The sequence below is a fragment of the Adiantum capillus-veneris genome, chromosome 26 (assembly GCF_014529385.1).
Source record: "Adiantum capillus-veneris isolate H3 chromosome 26, ASM1452938v2, whole genome shotgun sequence".
NCBI lineage: Eukaryota > Viridiplantae > Streptophyta > Polypodiopsida > Polypodiales > Pteridaceae > Adiantum > Adiantum capillus-veneris.
This window is the reverse complement of record NC_140956.1, coordinates 70,519,708-70,543,994: the sequence shown is the minus strand read 5'-3', so window position 1 is coordinate 70,543,994 and position 24,287 is coordinate 70,519,708.

Here is a 24,287-nt window from a genome sequence, read left to right as displayed (position 1 = left end):
ACGTTATGCGCTTTTGTAAGGGCCCCATGTTTGACATAAATATTGAGCAAAGCATTTCCAATCACAACATGTTTCTCATGAATTCTTTCACCCATGTGAAAGCCTTGTACAATTCCATAGGCCTTCAAGATGAAAGCATAGTGATTGCATTTAGAGAAGGGCGTCTTTGTCTTTGGTTAAAATAGCCCCAAGCTTCCTTGCAACAACCATGTTGGGCATATCCAATAATGAATATGCTCCAAGAATCAACGTCCTGAGAGAATGCCCACCAAGAATATTCTTACATAAGAACACCGCATTTGACATACGTATTGATCAAAGCATCACCAAGCACCCATGTTTCTCACGAATTCTCTCACCCATCTAGCAATCAAAATCTCTCCAAGGGATGACATTACAGAGGATGCCCGTCAAGAACTTTTTGTGCTTATCCAAGAACTTCGAATTGGACACACATATCGATCAAAACACCACCAAGCAAGAATTTTTATTCAGTAGTCCCTGACTAGCAATCTCATCGTGAATTCTATCTCCTATGTTATAAGTCTTGCATAAGGCACAAGCCTTGAAGGTGCAAGAATAGGTGAATGCATTTGGAGAAAGGCCTTCCCTTCACGTCTAGATAAAATAGCCCAAAGCTTCTATGCCACATCCACGTTGGGCATATCTGACAATCAACTATTTCAAGTGATGGAATTTTGGAGAGGATGCCCAAAAAGAACTTTTTGTGCTTTCTTGAGGGCCCCAGATTTGCATACATATTGAAAAAAGCACCGCTAAGCACAACATCTTTCTCTAAGAGCCAGTGACTAGCAACCTCATCTCAAGAGTTCTCTCCACGCCAATGTCTTCTGGAATGCCATAGGCCTTCAAGGCATAAGCAATTGCATTCACAAAGAGGCCTTCCCTTTGCATCCAATGAATATAGCATAGGGTTGTCTTTTCATCACCATGTTGCACATATCTAGCAATCAATGCATTCCAAGTGGCTTCAAGGGGTCCACCACCTCAAAATGTGTAAGTGTAGCACGTAAATCATTTCAAAGAGAAACAAAATTACATTTACAAGTGGAGTTAAAAATAAACTTAAAGGGATTAGTTAATCTATGGTGAAATGTGTGTGGAATGGTTTTAACTTACCTCTTGAATGTGCGTGCTATAGGAGCTTTTTGGAAGTTGGAACATGTTTGGATAGGAGAGCCATCAAGATTCATCAAGATATTACATTGGGAATACATACTCACCAATGTGCTCTCTAAGTATGCATTTTTTTGAAGGAACCCACTATTGTGGCACTCTTTGCAAGGTTTAAGTATAGGTGATTGCATTTGGAGAAAGGCCTTCCATTCGTATTCACAACCGAGAGCTTCATGGACTTAGCTATACTGGATGTATCCCGCAATCACCACATTCCAAGAGATGATATTTTTCACATAAATTTGATCAATAACCTTAGGTACTTTTGTAAGGGCCCCATGCTTGACAAACATATTGAGCAAAGCCTTGCCAAGTACAACCGGTTTGTCATGAATTCTCTTAGTCATCTAAAGATCTTGCATAAGGACACATGACTTCAAGGTGCAAGTATCAATGATTGCTGCAAAGGGTGTTCCCTTTACATCAGCTCAAACAACCATGAGCTTTCTTGACATAGACATGTTGGGCATATCTAGCAATCAACATGTTCCAAGACACAATGTTCTAGGAGGATTCTCGTGAAGAAATTTTCATGCTTATGTAAGGGCATCACATTCAAGATACACATCAGCCAAAGCACTCCCAAACAAGAAATCTTCTCTAAACAACAATCTGATTGTGAATACTCTCACCCATGTGAAGATGATATGCAAGGCTACGGGCCTCCAAGGTGCAAACATAGGTGATAGCATTTGGAAGGGCCTTCCTTTCACATCTGGTTAAAACAACCTAGAGCCTCCTTGCCACAACCATTTTGGTCATTATTTTCCATCAACACTTTCCAAGTGATTATAGTTTGGATAAGGAGGCCCATCAAGTACTTCTTGTGCTTTCATGAGGGTGCCACATTTGGCATACATAGTCACAAATGTGCTTCTCAAATACACATATTATTGAATCCACTACTGTGGAGCTATGTAAAACCTACTAACATGGTCAAAATCTTGGCTTTGAGCACATGATTTTAGTCGAGTCAAAAAATAAAATATCACTAGCTTTTCCTCATCCTCATGCTCTTCCTATTGATGCTTGACTTGTGTGTCAAATATTCCTTCTTCCTTAGATTTGTCAATGAATTTTCCAATGCTCGTTGGACATGGTGATGCTTACAAGATATTCATCAACCATAAAAATTGAGAAAAAGAAGTGTGTGTGTGTGTGTGTGTGTGTGTGTGTGTGTGTGTGTGAGAGAGAGAGAGAGAGAGAGAGAGAGAGAGAGAGAGAGAAACGAGGGGAAATAAAATCCAAAAAGGAACAACATTTTGAACGTTAGTGCTCACCTTGTCTTTCCTTTGTACATGTAGACAACTGGCTTTAGACAAGTGACAATGATTAGTACAAAAACAACTCAATCTTAGAATTATTTTTGTACATTGCTATAAGAACGAGATCTCATTGGAAGGGCCTTCTTTTCACATCTAGTCAAAATAACCTAGAGCCTCCTTGCCACAACCATTTTAGGCATAATTTGCAATCAACACTTTCCAAGTGATGATAGCTTGGATAAGGAGGCCCATAAAGTACTTCTTGTGCTTTCATGAGGGTGCCACATTTGGCATACATAGTCACAATTGTGCTTCTCAAATACACATATTATTGAATCCACTATTGTGGAGCTATGTGAATCCTACTAACATGGTCAAAATCCTGGTTCTGAGCACATGCTTTTAGTACAATCAAAAAATAAAATGTAACTAGCTTTTCCTCATCCTCACGCTCTTCCTATTGATGCTTGACTTATGTATCAAATATACCTTCTTCCCGAGATTTGTCAATGGATTTTCCAATGCTCGTTGGACATGGTGATGCTTACAAGATATTCATCAACCATAAAAATTGAGACAAAGAATTGTGTGTGTGTGTGTGTGTGAGAGAGAGAGAGTGAGAGAGAGAGAGAGAGAGAGAGAGAGAAATGAGGGGAAATAAAATAAAAAAAGGAACAAAATTTTTAACGTTCGTGCTCACCTTGTTCCTCCTTTGTACATGTTGACAGTTGGCTTTAGACAAGTGACAATGATTAGTACAAAAACAACTCAGTCTTAGAATTATTTATGTACATTGCTGTAAGAATGAGATCTCATTCTAGTGTAAAAGTACAATAGTTGATCTAAAAAGTTTGTCCCAAGAAGTAGTAAGAGCCTGTGATATCAAGGACAGTCATTTGCTTCAAGTCAAAAAAATTCCAAGAAAGGATAGAGTCCTCACCTGCATCCATCCAAACATGACAACAGATACCTTATCCTTGGATGTGTTTTAGAGGTGTCAACGGACTATATCAGTTGTTATCCATGTCCAACTTACAACTTTTTAAACTTAAAACCATTGTCCAAAGTGTTTATGCATTCTAGTTCTTTGGTTTTTATTGTTTTGTAAAAAAGTTTATTATCCCAAAGATTTATGGAAGTAATTATAAGTATGGTTTCTATATAGCCCCAATTTTTATTAGACCTTACATAGATATTAGCATACATATCATTCTGATCAGAAGGACACTACCCCTTCTGATCCAAGTGTTTTAATCCCCATATCAGCCCATCGATCAGTCCTTCAATACCAAACTTACTTTGTCAGATTTTTCAAGCTCCAACTCCTCTAGCTTTTTTAGGTACCATAAAGCAATAAAGTATCCTAATCAACGGCTTAAGATATCTCTCAACAACAAAAAATTCCATTGATAGTTTAAGGAATCAAACTCGGCTATGTTATCAAGAAGAACCAAATCTCATAGGCCCACTTGGGCATACGGAATCCATCATACCTCAGTTTGTATGCCAAATGAGAAGAAAACCTACTAAATGCAGTCAACTTATATCATGCCTCAGTGAACAACATAAAAAGTGGCACCCTTCATTACGTTGGTAGCCTGATATGAACTCGATATCAGATGGAACAAAGATTACTCCAAGGTATGCAGTCAACAGTCCATAAAACAAAGTTCAAATAACAATCACCCTTTGGGGCTAGGAATACCCAATACACCATTACCTTTGCTGTGAGTGTCAAGGGTATATTATACCACCCCATCCACTTCTCAAAAAAACAAAATTTAGGCAACATAGTGTTAAGACAGACTTCTATCGGAATCACGGCAATAACCAGTAACCTAATGCGCCTAGTTTGGCCGTTAGAAAATAGCTTTATCTAGAGCCAGGACATTGTTTATGCAGGGGTTTCATGAAACCAAACCATGGTGTAATAAGGTTTTACCCAAGACCAAAATGAAACATAACTCACTATCTGTAATACAAACTTCCTAACACAGTAATCAAGTCAGAGAGAGCCGGTTAATAAACATCAGCGTGACCTATATCATGTTAGAGGAAAAAAAATGCAGATGTGTTTTGTACAAAAAAACACCTTTAATCCACACCCTACGGACGTAATTTCCAATCACCACCATTAGCTATATAAGCCAAGGATTATCAAAGTCTTAACAAACTTGAGGTGGTGCAGAGTACTGCAGAGAATGTATTTTTAAAAAAAACAATTTTTTTTCCTAGTACCAATATGAGATGCCTCCTTGTATTCAATCCATAGCCACACAGTAAGCAAGTGTACATGCCCTCAGAAACTCTCTTTCATATACACACACAGGAAACATAAGAGCCAAGGCTAAGTGAGGGGCATGGATCAAACCTCACCTAGTTATAAATACCCAATTTGGTACACGTTCAGAGGAGCCACATTCAAGGAGAATCATGAATGATCTATCATCATCACAAGGAGAATACAATCCGGCGGCGGAAGCCCCCAAGATTAATCCAATAGTGGGGGGGAATAATGTGTGGCTTGCTTCCCAAGGTAGAGAAAGACTCACGCTCCACTTAGGAAGGGATTTTTATGAGGACTAAGACCCAAGGGCAACCACCAATTAAGGGAGAGTATCCCACATAGGATGGAGAAGTTCCGTGCCTTTTAATGTTTCCGAGGAAAGTTTTTTGAGCAATACCAAACAGTGGTACTCGTACTTGTGTGTGTGTGTGTGTGTGTGTGTGTGTGTGTGTGTGTGTGTGAGAGAGAGAGAGAGAGAGAGAGAGAGAGAGAGAGAGAGAGAGAGAGAGAGAGAGAAACGAGGGGAAATAAAATCCAAAAAGGAACAACATTTTTAACGTTAGTGCTCGCCTTGTTCCTCCTTTGTACATGTAGAAGGATATCAGAAGAACAAATAGCCATTGTCAGAAGATAGTGCTAGAGAAGAGGAAGAGAGAGAGAGAGAGAGAGAGAGAGAGAGAGAGAGAGAGAGAGAGAGAGAGAGAGAGAGAGAGAGAGAGAGGAGTGCAAATTCCTCTCAAGATCTAATTAACACGCCAAAGTTGACCAAATCATTCCATGTATTGCTCTATAAATCATCTTGTTGTTTGAGTTTTATAAAGCAACAAATCATTGTATGCCAAGTGCAGGGAAGAGATGCCATGATTTTAAATGTATCCAAATAGCTAACAAAGTAATCATTTTATTTGTGAGTTGTTAAGTGCTCATTTTAATTACACTTAGCATAGTCAATAACATAATCCACCATAATTGGTTTCACATGAATCATTTTTGCTGGGCTATATCCATATGCCTAAAGGGTAAGCAACTATGGATGGTGATTGAGACCATGAGGCTCCATAGTGACGGTGAGAGTGTGATAGGGAGAGAAAGTAACTCCAATGATTTTGGTGGGCCTGATGACTCCTTTCTCACTTACATCATTGATGATATCTTCCTTAGCTTGAAGGACCTTCCTATGTGGAGCTTGAACAAGAGTGAGCCTCAACAACCACCTCCATAAGCCAAGGTTTATGGCCAAGCATATCACTCTAGGATTCTATTTTGGCTCATACGTGACACTCTTTATCCATCATGGTGGATGTGATGCATATACTTCACCATGATTCTCTTTGGATACAACATGGTAGGGTCAAATGATGGGATGTTGCATGCTCCATGGTAGGTCTTAAAAGCATCAATGAGGTTTTAATAATGAGATGGTCGCAAGCTCTATCAAGCCTAGAGAGGTTAGTGTCTAATCCTTGTACATGAGTTCATTTTGTAATAACACAGAATAGATTGTAAAGAAAGAAAAAACGTATGCGCGGGTTTCTATGAAGCTAGCCACAAGTGGTTTTTGCTTCATACTAGGCAACTCTTGCAAATTGTGTTTGAGCAAGAAGCATCCTACTATGGCCACTTAGAGTTGTGAAGCTAAGTAGATGGTAGCTTTCATGGCTACAATTGAGTGTGATTGAATCTGACATCTTTTGAATGCTTTGAATGTTGGGTCATACTTTACTCCCATTATATTTATAGTTAGGTTTCCCCATGAACACACATGATCCTAAACCTGATCTACATGAGAAAGTATCAATTGCAGGGGTGTTTGAGGGTCTTTGAGCCTCCCCCAACTCAATGGAAATATTTTGAAAGGGAAGGAAGACTTTTGGTTTGTAGATAGAGGATTTGTTTGGTGTACGTGTCTACTTAGGATGACCCCATTGATATTTATCACAAAGGCTTTGCATTGTGGGAGTTTCCAAGATTCTTGCAAAGCTTTGTGTTCCATCCCTTTGTGCATTGATCATATTCATAGGGCCTAGCACTTCCCTACACACGATGTTCATTGCACAACTCCTAGTGGCATTTGCTATTATGATATAGTAGTGATGTTTCTAAACATAGTATGAGGACAAGGTAATTTATACAAACGATGGTACATGTTAGTAGGTCACCATGACAGAGTGTCAATCTCATGAACCTAGCAAGATAACTCCTCAACACAACAAGAAAACCCTTCTGCTCTAATCTGAAAATCTGCCTATGTCCTATCTTGCCGCTCTATGTCATCACACCATTTCACTGACCAAATGAATTTGGATTGTAACAAAACTTTAGGGGAAGCTATATTAGATCTAGAATCACTAAAGTATGGAGATCATCTAACAAGATAAAAAAACCCTGATCCATCATGGTCCAAGTCAAAAAAACTACAATAGAATAGTCCAGATAGGTCACCCTAAGGTCCAAAAACACTCTCCTATTACCAAAATGTCAAAAAACAACGATTTAGGCACTCATATTTATAGATTTAGGTCACGGACACATAATCACAAACCACAACAAAACTGGAAATGATTATACTTAGATGAAAGAGCAAGAGACAGGAACACAATGCATTTTGCAAAATCAAATTTTGATTTCCAGATCATGAGAAAAATTGATTACAAGTTGGTGATGCGTAGCCGCTAATTGCTATATGTACAAAAGCTCTTCAAAATTCAAAAATGTTACAAATTTTTTATTCAAGCTAAAGCTATTGAGCTTTATACCTAGGGCTTTTCAAGTGGCCTATGGCTAGGACATATGGCTTTGGGTTCATGTCAAAAGAATACAACTCGGAGTGTACATCATTCGGCTCAAAGTCATAAGGACTCTTTTACAAAGATTTTTGTTTATAAAAAAGAATAGATTACATAAATTTTTTGGGGTTTGTACAAGGTGTAGTCGTCTAGGAGGGCACCAATCAACTGCATTGGCCAAACACTCCTCTCTTCCAAATTGTTGCACATCCTCGTGCAAGTCTTTGTCGCTCTTTAGTAGTCAAACTGTCTTTGGAATTCTGTTGAACTTGGCAGTTGTGGCAATGATGTTGTCTTCGATTGACAAATCTTTGAATGGATTGTTCATCAATGTACTTTGGTATGCTATGTGTCTAGCCTGCAAATCCTTAGTAAGAGGGTTGAAGATGGTGGAATTCATCTCAAAGAGCCTTGTCATGAATGCTTCCTCAAAGGTCTTCATGTAGCGAGATGGGAGGAAGATCAACCTGGCGTACATCCCCATATTGAGATTTCGTGAGGGGGGCTTTGGTTTCCAGGTTCTAGCTGATGACCTTGGTGCCTTCTAGGAACACCTCCCATGGGTATTCCACCTTGTCGATATCATCAAATGCTTCTAATGCATGTAATGATCATCTTTGCAATCTTACGTAGCATCTGGCAGGTGAAATCTGGCATGCCTCTCATCATTGTGAGCACTACCTTTAGAGTATGGATCATGTATGCCTCATCCATAATTTATTGTCTTCCTTCTCTTGTATAGGTAATCCTCTATCAACAAGTAGCTCTCTGCTTTGGTTTGAATATGTTTCATTCTTGATCTACTCAAGGATTCCTTTGGTTAGGTAATCCACAATGTACAAGCTCCACTTAAATGCAACTGCTATTTTGAACAGTGTTGCATGTTCTGCAGGTGCCTAATTTGCACAAAGGTCACATGAACTAATATACTCATGAATACTTCTCTGCATTCTCGACTAGTATACACCAGTCTCATTGATCTTTGTAATGTTTCCCTTTTTCCATTGTGAATTTTATGTTCTACACATAAGCTTGGCTCAAGTACACATTTCTCTCGGTTGGCTCTAGAAATAGCCTCAATATTCCGTCAGTCCCTTGCTTGTATAGCCTTTCAGCTACCAACACTAGTGTTCGTATTTGCTCAATGACTAATGTCTATCTTTCAATCTGGAGTGAACCAATGGTGAGCAATGGTATGCCATGCTCGATCCAACTTGGCACCATCTCAACATTGAATAGGTTAGAATCTGGTAGGTCATCATCCACTCCCTTTGGTTCTTCTCCATGAGTCAACCTAGACAAATGGTCATCCCTTTGATGTGTAGTCCTCTTTTTGACTACTCCAGTGAAATCAAACTCAAGAAATATGATAAACCATCAAAAAATGTGTCGTGTATTGCAGGGTTTGTTCACCAAGTATAATAGTGCTTGATGATCCAAAGAACACAAATTTGTTCACGACAAGATAGTGTCTGAACATTTTTATAGCATAGACCATTCTTAATCCTTCTCTCTCCATAGTCCTGCAATTATTGTTTGCACTATTAAGTTGTCTGCTAGAGTAACAAATCGAAATTCCATGTCGTGCTCTCCAGGATGCACTACTAAAATACATCCAATACCATATGCTAATGCATCAACATGCACATGGAATATCTTCTTCCAATCAAGAGCTTTCAAAATTGGTGCAAAAATCAATCTCTGCTTTAATTGTTGAAATGCTTCTTCACATTCATCGCTCCACTCAAATTTTGTGATGAGAGCATAGAGAGGTTTGGCGATGATTGTGTACATATAGATGAATCTTCTATAGTAACCACAAAACCTTAGGGTATTGCATATGACGACGAGGGTTATCCTTCTTAGGTAAGTACATATGAGGTTGTAGATCCGTCATACATTTCTAAGCCAATGTAGAATCATCATACAATGGACGAGAATACACATGTTCATAGAAAATCAAAATTACAAACCAATGTTATTCTCCTAGGACAGGACAACCAATGGGGGCTCAACAAGCCGCTCAACAGGAAGGTCCTTATGAATGTGGAGATAATCATTGGGAAAGATTTGGTTTGCACAAACGTGAGCACAAAAAGATTCTTGGGTTTTGTGATGGTGTGGGATATAACATTTACTTTACTGCCAAGCTGTCCAAAAATCGCGAAAACAAGGGAAAAGAGACAATGAATGTCATTGGAGTTTTGCGATTCTGAAGCATATCAAAAATCGAGACATATGTATGGAGCCAAGATGATCACTGCTTATACACAAATAGGTTGAACGATTGTTCCCTCATCATTCTGATTTTGTACGTTGATGATATGTTCATAGCCGGGAAGTCAAAAGATGAGATTTCACTTCTCAAGGAAGCCTTAAGCAAGTAGTTTGCTATGAAATATTTGGGCGATGCACATCACTTTCTTGGTATGTGTATTAAGAGATATCACAAACGTGGTATACTTGAACTTTCGCGGTAAGTGTATATTCACAAGGTCTTGCAACATTTTAACATGCAAGGGGAAAGCATTGAGTACCCCAATGGTAGCATACAAAAAACTTATCAAGCATGATTGTCCTAAATCGGATACTGAAAAGGTAGAGATGGCAAAGGTGACGTATTCTTCAGCAGTTGGTAGTCTTATGTTTGCCATGGTTAGCACACGGCCAGACATTGCATATGCAGTGAGAGTGCTCAACAAGTTTATGGAAAATCCAAGTAGAAAGCATTGGGAAGCAGTGAAGCACATCTTGAGATACGTCAAGGGCTCAAATAACAAGTGCTTACTCTTTGGGAACAATGATGCATCCATAGTTGGATACACTAATTCAGATTATGCGGGTTGTATGGACACTAGGCGATCCACATGTGGCTACGTTTTCTTGTTTGCTAGAGCGGCAGTAGGCTTGGAGATCATATATCCAAAATTGCACTTTGTCTTCCACTACTGAGGAACCATATGTTGTAGTTTCTAGTTCCAGTAAGGAAGCTGTGTGGTTATCTTGTCTAGTGGGAGACTTTGGTATACACCAAACTCTAGTGCTACATTGTGACAGTCAGAGTGAGATTGCGTTAGCAAAGAACCCCATGTTTCACTCCAAGTCGAAACACATAGAGGTCAGGTATTATGTGGTACAGGATATTTTGGCTAGCAAACGCATTAAGTTAGTCAAAGTTCACACGGATGAAAACCCAGTGGATGCTCTAACAAAGAGGCTAGCTTCAGAGCGGTTCGCACATCTCATAGAGATGATGGGTGTAGGGTGAAGCTAGGGTCATGCTTCACGTTTTGTACATTTGTACATAGTAGACCTACATTCTTTAGCCACTTGGGCCACGTTGGCCTTCAAGTGGGAGATGTTGGGTTTTAGGCCTCGTGGTCGGATATGGCCGGCCGCCCACTTATTCTTTGTTATGGTTATAATGACAATAAGGAGAATGAAAGTTGATTCTCTCACAAGCTCCACCAAAACCTATGCCTATTGTCATCCTCCCCTTCCCGTTCTCTCCTTCCCTTTGCACTCCCGGATCCAGTCCATCAAGAAATCTCTGTTGTTTAATGGTTGGAACCATGTTAATATTTTTCCTTCCAAAGTCAATCCAAATCCCTCATATTGAGTATGGAAATCTGCCACTTGTTTAGCCCTCAAGACCTGCTTGAAGAGTGAAAAATGTGCATATGGATCCTTTGAACCATGGTACTTCTTAGCAAAATTTTTCTACTTGAGATGGTAGCATACGTGTTTCAACCACTATTCTCACAACTCCAGGTTCTCTTACAAGAACATCTCTAGCCAGGTAGCCCCCACTAGAAACTCTAGTTGGAGTTCATTTTGTGGCCCTCTCATCAGGTCGCACTCTAACACAATATGTCTAAATGGAGTGGGCCTCCCAATTATGTATATCTCTCTAGCTCCTTGCGATGCACAACAGAGTATGTTTGCCCATACTTATCTAGCATGATAACATGAGTATCTCTACCCTCTATGTATGTAAAAACATAGATGCATTTTTGTTATGACAACTCTCCAATGTAGGGCTCGTCACACTCATAATAGAGCATTTGTTCTCCATTATTGTACTCGTACAACCCCAAATGAGTATTATCCGTGCTGACTTGAGTTGCCTTGTTCACTCGCCTTAGTTTTGTATTCAAAATGTCCAACTTAGGCGGCTTATCCTCATGCTCTATGTTGACAAGACTTGTCCTTCCTGCCTATCCATCCCCATTTGTCCACAATATAGGGATTTTTCACAACTAGATACATTATACCCTTGTCATTAAAGTATCGATCACCATAGTAGTCTGCATGCAATATGTCCTTGAACTCACTAGGTCTTTCTTCTAACTTTATGCAGTAGCAATACATAACGTGTTTGTAAATTTTTGCACTCTAATCATTTTCAAACTCGTATTTCAAGTGCAAAAATTTCATGGTTGATGCGGGTTGGGATGGTCCTGCTCCCATGTTTGGTCCCTCTTTAAAACTCACACTTTTGTATCCCTCAACCATATAGGTATAGGATCTCTCTGATGAAGTATCACACACACTCTCCTCAAGAATTGGCTCCAAGGTCCGTAATGGTCCCTGATTCACACTCTCTTCGGTGGAAATATGGCTTACCTGATCTCTTACAATAGGGTTTCTACTCTGGTATATTCTACCCGATCTCAAATACATAAAGAAAAAGCACTATTACAAAAACCTGACCTGTTACCTCTTAAATTTCTTCCAAAACCTCAAGGAATTGCTTCAAGCCACAATACTCTAGCCCTTGAAACCTATACAAAAACACTTGGTGGCTATGAGTTTACAGCCACGCTGTTAGTCAAAAATCTTGAATCGACAAAAATTATCACACTTTTGGCACAAAATCCAATATAACTTGAAGAATCCTAAAATGAAGTCCAAATTCAATTTTGAAAAGACCATTAACTAGCTCTATGGAACAAATTTGGCCTCAATCTATGACAAAGGAACATGAATCAAGCTCCATGTACCATGGTGGCAGAATGTGATGAAACTTAACACACAAGTGGCCCTAGGTACCCTGATAGTAGCTATATGCTTTCTGTCCAATTTCGACTTGATTAGGTTAGTCAAAAGTCAAACCCTAGGTCTATCTTTGCAATTTTTAGCCTAGAAGTATTTTTGGCACTTTTGACCCACTTTCTAAACTCTTTTGACTACGTTTCTTTGGAAAGTATTGCTTATAATGACTTCAACTACACGCTGAAATAGTCTTTGTCCCAAAATCTTAGATGAGGTACATGGATCGCGATCATTGTTCCATCACTTCTGGACCTAAAATTTGGCATGCTAGTTACTTATGATGTTTGTAGACTACTCCCAAAAATTGTTTGGATTTGGATCTCTCTTTGCCAATTATGAATGATTTTTTGTATCTGCTTTTGCAGTTTTTGACTAGATTCTCATTTTTGCTTTGTTAATCATCTTTTTTGCCAATGAACCTTTTGGGAAAAGTATTTCAAATATTCTTAGGTACCTACTGCTCGCATTTTGGCCAAAAATCATGATAAGGTACATGGATTGCAATTCATGTTTAGCCTCGTTTTGACATGAAACTTGGTCAGCTGATTGTCTAATGCTATTCCCTACAGCTTTCTGAGTTTAGATCACTAAAAGTTGAAAAACCCCAAACTTTTGTCAATTTGACTAGCTTTTGAAAGTTTTGTCCAATTTCTTTGATTTGAGTGTTTTTTTATTTCAATTTGTCTCCAAATTTTGGTTTCAGTTTCTTGGAAGTAGTGTCTACCTAATGTTTTTTGTTCCTACTCAAACAGTCTCAGGGGTACATGAATCGCGATCCATGTTCCACCACAAAACTTGTTAAAGCTTCTCAGATTGCTCCCTGTGAGTTTCGTTATACCAGTGGGTACCAACTATTTGAATTTTGATCATATTTCAAGCTCTTAGCATCATTTTTTTAAGATTTCAGAGTTATGGTCTTTTTTGTCAAAATATGGTTCTCAATATTTTTTGCTATGAGCTTTTAGCCCAAATTTGATTGTGGTAGTTGCTACTTACCCTACTCCTAAGTGCTAAAAAGAAACTATGAACAAGAACAAAAAAAACAGTACGACTATGGAATATGGAGCAATACTTTCAAAGCATTGACAAATTTGAAGAACGAAATGCCTTTCGTATCTCACTCACAACTCTCTTTGCCTCTCAAGAATAGATCTAGCAAGTCCTCGATTTCTAGCATCTACCAAGCACCATTAGGAAATTTCGGAGGTCATTTGGAGGGCCTTCTAAGAAATTTTTTTTTGAATTTCTCTCTCTAGAAAATAGGTGTGGTAAAAGCAAACGTAAAGTTGGAATAACCATTCGAAAAGTGTACTTACAAGTAGATTATTGCCACAGTGTCATAACGGCTGTGATGATTGAAGAATAAATCGTTTTCAGTTGCATTTAGTGAACGTCCTAGAATTGGAGGGAGTTTCCTATACATGGAATGTATGAGTAAAGGAAATATCCTTCCAAACCTGCTCTCTCCTTACTCTCGCACTGTTTGTGCACTGACCTTAAAGAAATCCTCCCTTTCTTGCCCTGCTGCACACATGGCTTCTTCTTCCACCCCGACAAATGTCCTCCTTAAGAGACCCTTCTATCATCTACACATTCACCTAGATCCCCAATATATGCCACTGTGTAAGCGAGGCAAAACTAACATCAAAGTGACACCGCTCATGACAGAGAGACTCAGAGCAGAGGGAGCAAAACACTTAGATATTTGGACAAAAGGCTCACTCTATCCATTGAATCCCATGACAAATGCTTTCCCAGCATTTTCAAATCCCACTAACTTATTGAGCTTTGCAGGTAATGGAGAGAATGGATTGCTTGGCTACTGTAAAGCTCTAAACAACAAATCCGAAACTTATAAAGACATGGTGAAGCACCAAGCAAATGAGATTCAAAGACTTTCAAACTTGCATCATGAGGACCAAAAGACTTTAATGCAGTGCACACAAGAATCATAGGTCTTGCGAACAAAGGTACGGTCATTACAAAACAAGGAGACAATGCTAGGCACTTGTGTGCGAAAGAAGAAACTACGGAATCTTGAAACGTTGAAGGTAGGCTCTGGCGGCCTTAAGAAAAGAATCCAAGCATTGAGGTGAGCATTGTAAACTGTCTAATTAATATAAATTATTTTAAGTGTTTGTTTATGTTAGTTATGCTTTCTTTGTAGAGATTCCATCTATCCATACAAAGAAAACATAGACCCGAAGGCCAATGTAGGAAAGCACTTAAAGCCATTGATAACTAGTGGTCTTGCAAAGGATATCATGCATGACAAAATGTTTAAGGTTTTGCAATGAGATATCGTTGACAGATTCATTTCAAAGAATGCAATGCCTGCCAAGCATATACAGGGTACATTGGACTCCCTTGGAGTTAGTAAAAGAGGTTACTCAGCTATTCAACAGTCTATCTCTTCCATGTTTGTGAAGAAGGGAATAAAATCTAAGCTTTTACCAACGCTACAAGTGTTTGGAAGGAAAGACTACAGCTCAATAATGAACAGATAGACTTCATTGGATGTCCATTTCATATTAAAGATATTTATAGCTCACAGGCAACTACTGTCACTTATGATGAGTACAACAATATCTTCATGGACCTCACTTTGCTGCAAACTAGAATGGTAGAGTTCTACAATATCACATTCGAAGAGACAAGTGGCATTCTACATTTTGTTTTGAACCTAGATGAGTGTGAGATTCTTAAAGAGAAGAAGCTAGAGCGAGTTACAATCACATTAATGAATAGGGCCCTTTCCAAATGTCCCACTGATGACCCTTCATACTTCAGTGTCCAATCAGAAACAAAACATATGGTGGCTTGGTACATTTCAGGTAATCCAGTTATTTCCAATTTTGCAGCTCTAACAAGCCCTCTATTGTAACTAATTTTAGATTTAATTTTTGTATCTCATAAGGATTGATCTTGCAGGTAAAGAAAGAAGACCATGACATTTTATTTTTGGTGTTCCATCAAACCCCTATTCCAGATATCATTGATAGGCAAATGAATCGAGGAGAGGTATTGGCTGTAGATGGGAGAGGAGAATTTCAAGTTCAATGGCATCTTGCAGGTGACCTCAAAACATTGAAGTGTATGTATAATTGTGGAATGGGTGCCATGGCAAAGTCTCCATGCTTGTATTGCATGGAACATGCAAACACTACAAGAGGCTCTTCACATTAGCGACGCTCACACAGCGACGCTCAAAAAAAAAAATCCCGGCGTCGCTATGAGCGTCGCTATAAGCGTCGCTATGAGCGTCGCAAATTTCTTTGTAAATTTGCGACGCTCATAGCGACGCTTATAGCGACGCTCATAGCGACGCCAGCTGGGGTAAAAAAAATAACCGAGCGCGCCCAAAAACTCAGATCTCAGATCTGAGTTTTTCGGCGCCCTCAAGCAAAGAGCAGGTAACGCTCTCCCTCACTCTCTCTCTCTCTCTCTCTCTTTTTCTTTTACACACACACACACACACACACACACACACGCACGAGGAGAGGAAGGAGAGACAGGTATGCTCCTTCCCTCTCCTCATTCTCATGTTCCCTTCCTTTCTTTCTCTCTCCCTCGCTCTCTCTCTCACACACACACACATACACACACACATATAGTGTTTTTGAGAGAGAGAGAGAGAGAGAGAGAGAGAGAGAGAGAGAGAGAGTGCAAAAACGCACACACATACATAAACAAAGAATGCACACACACATTGAGAGAGAAAAAGAGAGAGAGAGCATGCATAAACAAAAAACGCACGCATTGAGAGAGGAAAAGAGAGAGAGAACATGCATAAACAAAAAACGCACACATTGAGAGAGGAAAAGAGAAAGAAAACATGCATACGATCCAAAAAAACGCACACACATTGAAAGAGAAAGAAAGAGAAACTAAGGGAGCGTCGTAAGAAACTAATTAAAATTAAAAGACCTAAAGATCTAGCCGACGAAGAGTTGAACTGAAGACCTATTATTCAAGAGAGAAATGGCATAATCAATCTATCATACTTGGCATGGGTGATAGAAAGGTTATACCATTTATCTCTTTTTATTGGCACACACATCCACACACGCGCACACACACAGGAAGAAGAGAGTTATAACGTCGTAGGAAACTATTTTAAAAGACGTTAAAGATTAGGTTATATGTAGACTTACATTAAATTAGATTTAGGTTTATTTTTAACTAGATTTACATTTATTTAAGCTAGATTTAGATTTATGTTATATTAGATTAGATGCGGGTCTCCATAGACTGCGATGCCTGCATGAAGCGGGTGAAGAAAGCCCTCAATGGAATATAGGGTATTGCTGCCTTCTCTCATAGTGGGCTCCGTCGATCCAAAAGTACTGGTGAAATGTCTTCAGAAGATAGGGAAGAAGGTGGATCTTCAGGGCGGCAAGAGTCACTACATCCCCGACACAATGACCATCTAGACAACCTCTAGTCATTAGACTTACGTTAAATTAGATTTAGCTTTATTTTTAGTTAGATTTACGTTTATTTAGATTTACGCTTATTTACGTTAGATCGAGTCCACGCAAGAATTACTTACGGTTTAGGGTTTAGAGTTAGACGAACAGTGAAAAGATCTACTGTGAAAAGATGTTAAGATGAAGTGAAGTGCTACAGCTAGAGAAGAGGCAAAGGGATTTTGTCCACTACATGCAGTATCATGTAGACGTGGGTGTCTAGATTTCTTGTACCCACAAATATAGGTATTGACCAATAAAGACGAGATTATAACCCGGTGGTTCTGATCTCCGTGCACCTCTAGACCGAGGTGTGCGGGGATTGGACATGACTAGAGAATGTGAGGTAAAGAGAGAGAGAGAGAGAGAGAGAGAGAGAGAGAGAGAGAGAGAGAGAGAGAGAGAGAGAGAGAGAGATAAGACGAAGAATGCCAATAGAATATTAAATTTGTTGTCTAGGTTATAAGTTTTTTATCCTCATTATGAGTAGCGACGAGGATGTGGGACCGTCCAACCGAAACACCTATCTCTCAACGAGGGTCTTATGTCCTTGTAATCAATGCAAGCATGCTGTGCGACGGACAAGACGTGTTTCTTTGCAGCACGTTCGTGAATTTGGCGAGTTCGATCCATCTATTATAGATCGAGTTGTTGCCAATTATAACTCGTCGGACTCTGACGCTGGCCAACAAGCAGCAATCTTGCAACCCAATAGACGTATTCGCAGGCGCTTTGGTCAAGCAGCATATGTGAGGCCACAAGATGTAGCCTCTGACAGCTCGGGGGATGATCATGCAGAGCACATTCCCAACGAGGCAATGTTTGAGCCCGAGATTGATGAAATGATCGAGACGATCATGGATTCAGAAAGGCTTATCTATGATGATATGAAAAGTGAAGCCGATACATCATTGTATAATGGAGCACGTATGTCTAGATTGAAAGCACTCCTGGTTCTTCTCAACATGCAGGCAAAGTTTGGATGGAGTGACACTAGCGTCACAGCGCTTTTCAGGTGATCTATTACAATTAGTTTACTTTAATAGAACTCATGGTGTATAATGATCTGATAGATTTTTACACGACTGTATCATATTTTTATGTTGTGTAGATTGCTGAAAGAGCACATTCTACCAGCTGACAATGTGATGCCAGATTCCCGAGATGAAGCAAGAAAGATTTTGCGAAACTTGGGGATGGATTACAATTCTATCCACGCTTGTCCTAATGACTGCATTCTTTTCAGAGGGGAATACACAGACATGGAGAAGTGTCCGAAATGTGATTCCGAAAGATATCGAGTAGATCTCCACGGGACAAAAATTCCACAAAAGGTTTTGCGACATTTTCCTTTGCTTCCTCGCATCAAGCATTTCTTCGAATGTAAGTCCATGGCCGCCCTAGCATCATGGCATGAGGAGAATAAATCTTCGGATGGTGTGCTACGAATTCCTGCAGATTGCGCAGCCTGGAAACATATAGATGGAACATGGTCGGATTTTGCCAGGGAAGCTCGAAATTTGCGCTTAGGCCTGGCTATGGATGGCGTAAATCCATTTGGTCAAAGATCAACATCTTACAGTGTATGGCCCGTTGTCATCGTCAACTACAACATTCCCCCGTGGTTGACTACGAAGAAGGGGCACCTATGGCTAAGCTTGATTGTGCCAGGGCGATATAAAGTGGGGAATATGGATGTGTATCTTCGTCCACTATTGGAAGAGCTACAACAATTGTGGATTGGCATAGAGGTGGTGGATATGAGCCGACACACAGGACGACGGAATGCTTTGATCAGAGGTATTCTAATGTGGACCATGCATGACTATCCCGGGCTAACAGAATGCTCAGGTGATCTATTGACACTCCTCTCTCAGACACTGTAAATCTGGTTTTTCCCCATAGTTGATCTATTATCATGTGTATACATGCAGGGCTTCAAACAAGCGGATACAGAGCATGTGTCACATGTGGACCTAGACTGAATGCACGTAGGGCACCCTCACTGAAGAAGCAAATCTACGAAGGTCATCAAGCGTATCTTCCGGAGAATCATGTGTTACGCGACGGCTTTTTGGGAAGAGAGCCACCAAGGATGTCTGCACAAGCATGGTTAGAGCAGAAGGAGATGTGCGATGACGGATTGCCTCCAGGGATGAAGAGACTATCTCTATGGTACGAGTTACCATACTGGCCTCGACTCGTGATCAATCACTTGCTCGATCCAATGCACATATTCAAGAATGTGGGTAATCTACTATGGGACCATTTGACCGGCAAGAAAGATACTTTGGGAGCCAGAGTTGACCTTAGAAATGTGGATCGTATGGAGCAATATTGGCCGCAAACAGCGTCTGATGGATCGATAAAACTTCCTAAAGCACCATGGATTTTCACAGGAGCCCAAGAACGCAAAGTAAAAGAGGCCATTCGATCTTTGCGGACCCCCACTGGCGTAATGCACTCGCTCCGAACGTGTTTTACTAAAGAAGGAAAGCTTACCGGTTTGAAGTCACACGATTGGCATAAAATGTGTCAGGTACGTTCATAGTGGACTTTAATATCATTGCATAAAATGTAGACTTTAAAATGTGACCTAAGAGACACTTTCGTACTACCCGAGCATTGTGAACAAGTAAGTATATAAATAGTTAACATCCCCCTTTTACAAGTTATGTGCTTGAAAGCTCTCATGTAAGTTATGTGGCTTTGGCAGGTAGTATTTCATCCTACAAAGTCTACATCAAACTGGTGGTACGTCATAGAGTTAGCCCCTCGTAGTGCAAGGACGTATGAAGGCTACCATGTGCCAATCACAACGACATCAATGGAGGAGATCAGAGAAGATGCTCAATCAGAAGCCGCTGCGGTGGTGCCAGACGAGCATCAAGATGCTACTGCTCTATATGGGGTGCATGCAGAGGAGCTACAAAATGAAACAGAGGATATGTGTTTAAACGGAGAGCTCTATATAGATATAGGAAGTTATGCTGAGTTATGCGAGGATGAGAGAGAGATCTCTTAAAGCCACAAATATTGTATTTGAACAATTTTGCTCCGTGCTGTAAAAGCTCTAGCTCTCTAAGTAGCTTCCATGGTGTGTAACGCTCTTTTCTACTCGCGCTCACATCTTTTGATTGAAAATTCTGAGTTTTCGACTTGCCTCTTCTACCACTCGATTCATTGCGTCATTGTATTTATATGCGTCATTACGTCATTGTATTTAATGGTCTTTGCGTCATTGTCTACTCTATTCATTCAATATTAAGTTTAAATATTCGTGTGTTTAATGCAGGTATGGATGATGAGGAGTTTCTTTCTTCTTTGTCACCGCAGCAGAGACAGTGGTACGTGGAGCGTCATCGCTCTGGCGCATCATCGCGCGTTCCTACACCATCCGCATCTCCCTCTCTTTCGGAGCATTCGGCGCGCTCCGAAGCTTCGGCGTCGACGAGACGAGCGTCACACTCTTCTAGACACCGGCGCTCTAGTGGTGGCGGTGGCGGTTGTTGTGGGGATTCCGCCACCGATGCCTCCACACCGCCTCGTGTTCGACGAGGCTCTTTACCCTCCCCTTCTTTGCCCGCCCCCACACCAGCCACAGCATCGCCGTCTACGCCAGGTTTTGCACGGCTGACTGTTCCTAGAAGCTACACACCTCTACCTACTCCGCCAGGAGCCACCCCACTCGACACTCCTCGCTTCGGGGCCCAGACGCCGGTGGAGACACCTGACGTCCGTACCCCCATCGACACGCCGCTAGAGACCCCTGCCGGGACACCCAGGTTCACGCGTCACCGGCCAGAGGGCTTGCCTTACTCCGTCGACATCAGCGGCGGCATCATCATGGATGATGACGGCAAGAAGGTGATCTCGCGCATGCGTGGTCTTTGCTCTCAGCTGTTTAGACACTATATACTAAACAAATGGAGTGAAGTACCAAGTGATTTAAAAAACAGAGTCATCAGCATACTTCATGATGAGTTTCCCGTTCCAACACGGGATCAGCGCTTCAATGAAGACCTGATGAAGATTCGAATGCGCGAATACTGCAAACACAAGCGTTCCGAAGTGCAAAAAGCAATCAAGAATGGGTGGAATAGGCCAGATTGGCTGGCCAAAGAAGATTGGAAGAATGCGAAGAAAGCAGCGCGCGAGAATCCCGACAAGTGGAAGCAACAAAAGGATGCAGCCAGAGCGCGAGTAGAGGCAGGGAGCTCGCACCACTTGGGGAGCGGTGGATGGGCATCATTTGAAGCCGATTTTGTAAGTCTTTTCACATTGCTCTTTATGCATGTTCGATAGTTTAGGGTTTATGAGTTTTTTAGTTCTAACATAATGAAATCTTTGTATGTTTTGACAGTGGTCGATGACAGGACGTGATCCCACACCGTACGAGCGCGAGTACGCAGGCAGGAAGGGCTTAAACGCCCTGATGGACATTCTCAGTTCTCGCAGCGGCATGGTTAGTATTAGGGTTTACTCTTTTTTATTTTTTGTATTGTTTTATAAATGTCGTTATATGTTTATACTTACTGAAAACTGTCTTATTTTCTTTTTTTGCAGAATCCGACAGATACGCCACTTGGACGCGATGAGACGTCTGATTAGACGACGTCAGTTTAGCCGTATCTAGATAGCATTAGTTTAGGGTTTCTCATAGCTTATGTATCATGAGACGGATTTTATACGTCTTTTTGAACCATGTATATTATTACATTTGTCACCGCAATTCCTTTTGCCAATCAATTCTTTATGCCTATGATGTTGTACAATTGTCATTATTACATTTGCCAATCAATTCAGTTTGTCTATGATGTGTACAATTGTCAATTTTGCAAACAATGCGTCTTGTGGGTGACTATTTTGGGTCTATTATTTACCTTTGCACTTTTTTTAAAAAGTGAATCAAGTACAATATGGTTGATGGGTGGCAGGCATTCAATGCCCTGCCACCAAAAAAATATTCTCTCAGGCGTCGCTATATGCGTCGCTATTTATGGCTCTGTAGCGTCGCTATATGCGTCGCTATACTCTTCTGTGAGAGCGTCGCTATAGGCGTCGCTATAGGCGTCGCTATGAGCGTCGCTATATAGCGACGCCTATAGCGACGCCTATAGCGACGCTCATAGCGACGCTCTCGTAGCGACGCTTTTAGCGACGCTTATAGCGACGCCGGGGGTTATAAAAACCCAGTGTATTTCCGTCGCTAAGAGCGTCACAAGAGCACATAACCTCTTGTAGTGAAAAGTGATGGACCCAAAGTGGTGGCGAAAGGCTCCTACTCGTCACAATCAAGACTCTAATTGCCGACCAATTCTGAATATACCACTTGTTAATGTCCATATTTGTACAATGCATGCTCTCTGCCAAATTGTAGAGAAGTTGGTATATCTGTACATTGGGTTTTCTTGGAAAATCAAAAAGTCATCTGAACAACAAGTCGCTCTAGAGGCTTTGAAACTAGTTTTGTCAGATATTGGTGTACATGGGGGCAATGTGAAAATACAGCGGGACGAAAAAAGGTCAACCAATGAGAAAGATGTACCCTGCAAACCATCCATAGGTGGGGTCAAGGCACGCCGTTTTCTATTTAAACCTCAAGGTATGAAAGATGTGAAGCTAACAAAGCGAGGGAGAGTATATCACTTTACCTACATTAGCAAAGTTGAGTATATGCACTGGAAAAAACTTCATTGAGCAGTGAAAGACCAAGAGCCAACAACTTGCAATGCAAACGGTGATGTGTGGCATTGACATATTATTTCAAATGTGTGAGAATGATGATTGGTCGCAGGATAATCTCAACAAGTTTAAACAGAACCTTCAGTTCTACTGAAAAATTCCTTCAAGACAGCATGGACTGATACTCAAATCACTCATTACATGGTAAATTCAAAGCGCCTCATATAGTCTTAGTACTAAGTGTGTGTTTAAATTTCTAAATAAATTTCTTCTTTTGCAGCACATTATTTTTAATCATTTGCCATACTTCATCCAAAAGTATGGGAATCTAGGTATATGGAACACCCACGGCCTGGAGAAGTCTCATTACATGGCTAGAAATGCCTACTTCAGACAAACACAACATGGAGGCTCTCGAAGTAAGGCAAACATTCTAAAGGAGTTATTTCAGTGGTTATTCATAGAATCATTCATCGCATGCAACAAAAGCAAGTATTTGCCTCTTCAGCAACCGTATAGGCAATCAGACATTTGCAAATTCAGAAAAGAAAGTGAGTAGACGCATTCAACAACTCAAGTGCTCTTGAAAGTCAAACCAAGTGGAGAGAGACAATGCAATATGCCAATCATCGATGGAACAAGAGAGTTAGAGTTTAGACGATCGATGTACCCCAAATTCCTGTAGAATTAAATTCAATATGTACCATAACTATTTCAACATTTTGATGATTTGCAAATATCATTTGGAACCTCGCCCTTGAATTTGATCATTAAATGTTTGCCATACTCTTAGAGTTCAGTAGGGTTTTCTCTCCCTAAAGATAATGCCATTGCTGTATATGTGTAGTAATATGCTGCACGGCCCCTAGTATATCCTGGCAAGTAACCAAAACATTCTCTCCCAAAAACCTTGTCAACGAGGATTACTTTTTCTGCATTTTGTGGCAGCATTGGACCACCTAAGAAGCGAGATAATTTCTTGAAAGCGTAGGTTGTAGTATTCCCCTCTTGTGACATTATGTTGTGGAAGATTAGGATGGGTGCCTCGCATAAACTAGGAAGATATTGTACTAGAGCTGCATCCCTACCATGGAACTGTCTTCTTCGACGACGAAGAAAGTCGTCCTTTTCAGCAATCCATGATTGTAAACAAAAGAAGTGTTTGTGTATGTGTGTGAGAGAGAGAGAGAGACAGACAGAGATTGGGGGGGGGGGGGGGGGGGGGTTAGGAATTTATACCATGAAACTCTCATCTTGCAAAAAAAGCTCATCCTTTCATAGGTTAACTAATCTGGTTGACTCCTGCGCTGGGCGCTTAAACCAATCCTCCATATCCTGCTTACTAGTTGATGGCTTAAGATTATTTAGAATAGCTTGAAATGTGGCTTCATCAGGAATTGTTTCTTTATACTTTTCTGCCTTTTCAAAGCAAAGTTTAAGACAGTCCAGTGGGCTACTAGAGATCTCCATTGCCTCGTCATCACTACTGTCATGTGAAACAAATCCATTCCTCTCCTCTTGATACTTGGAAATAGTGGCAAGT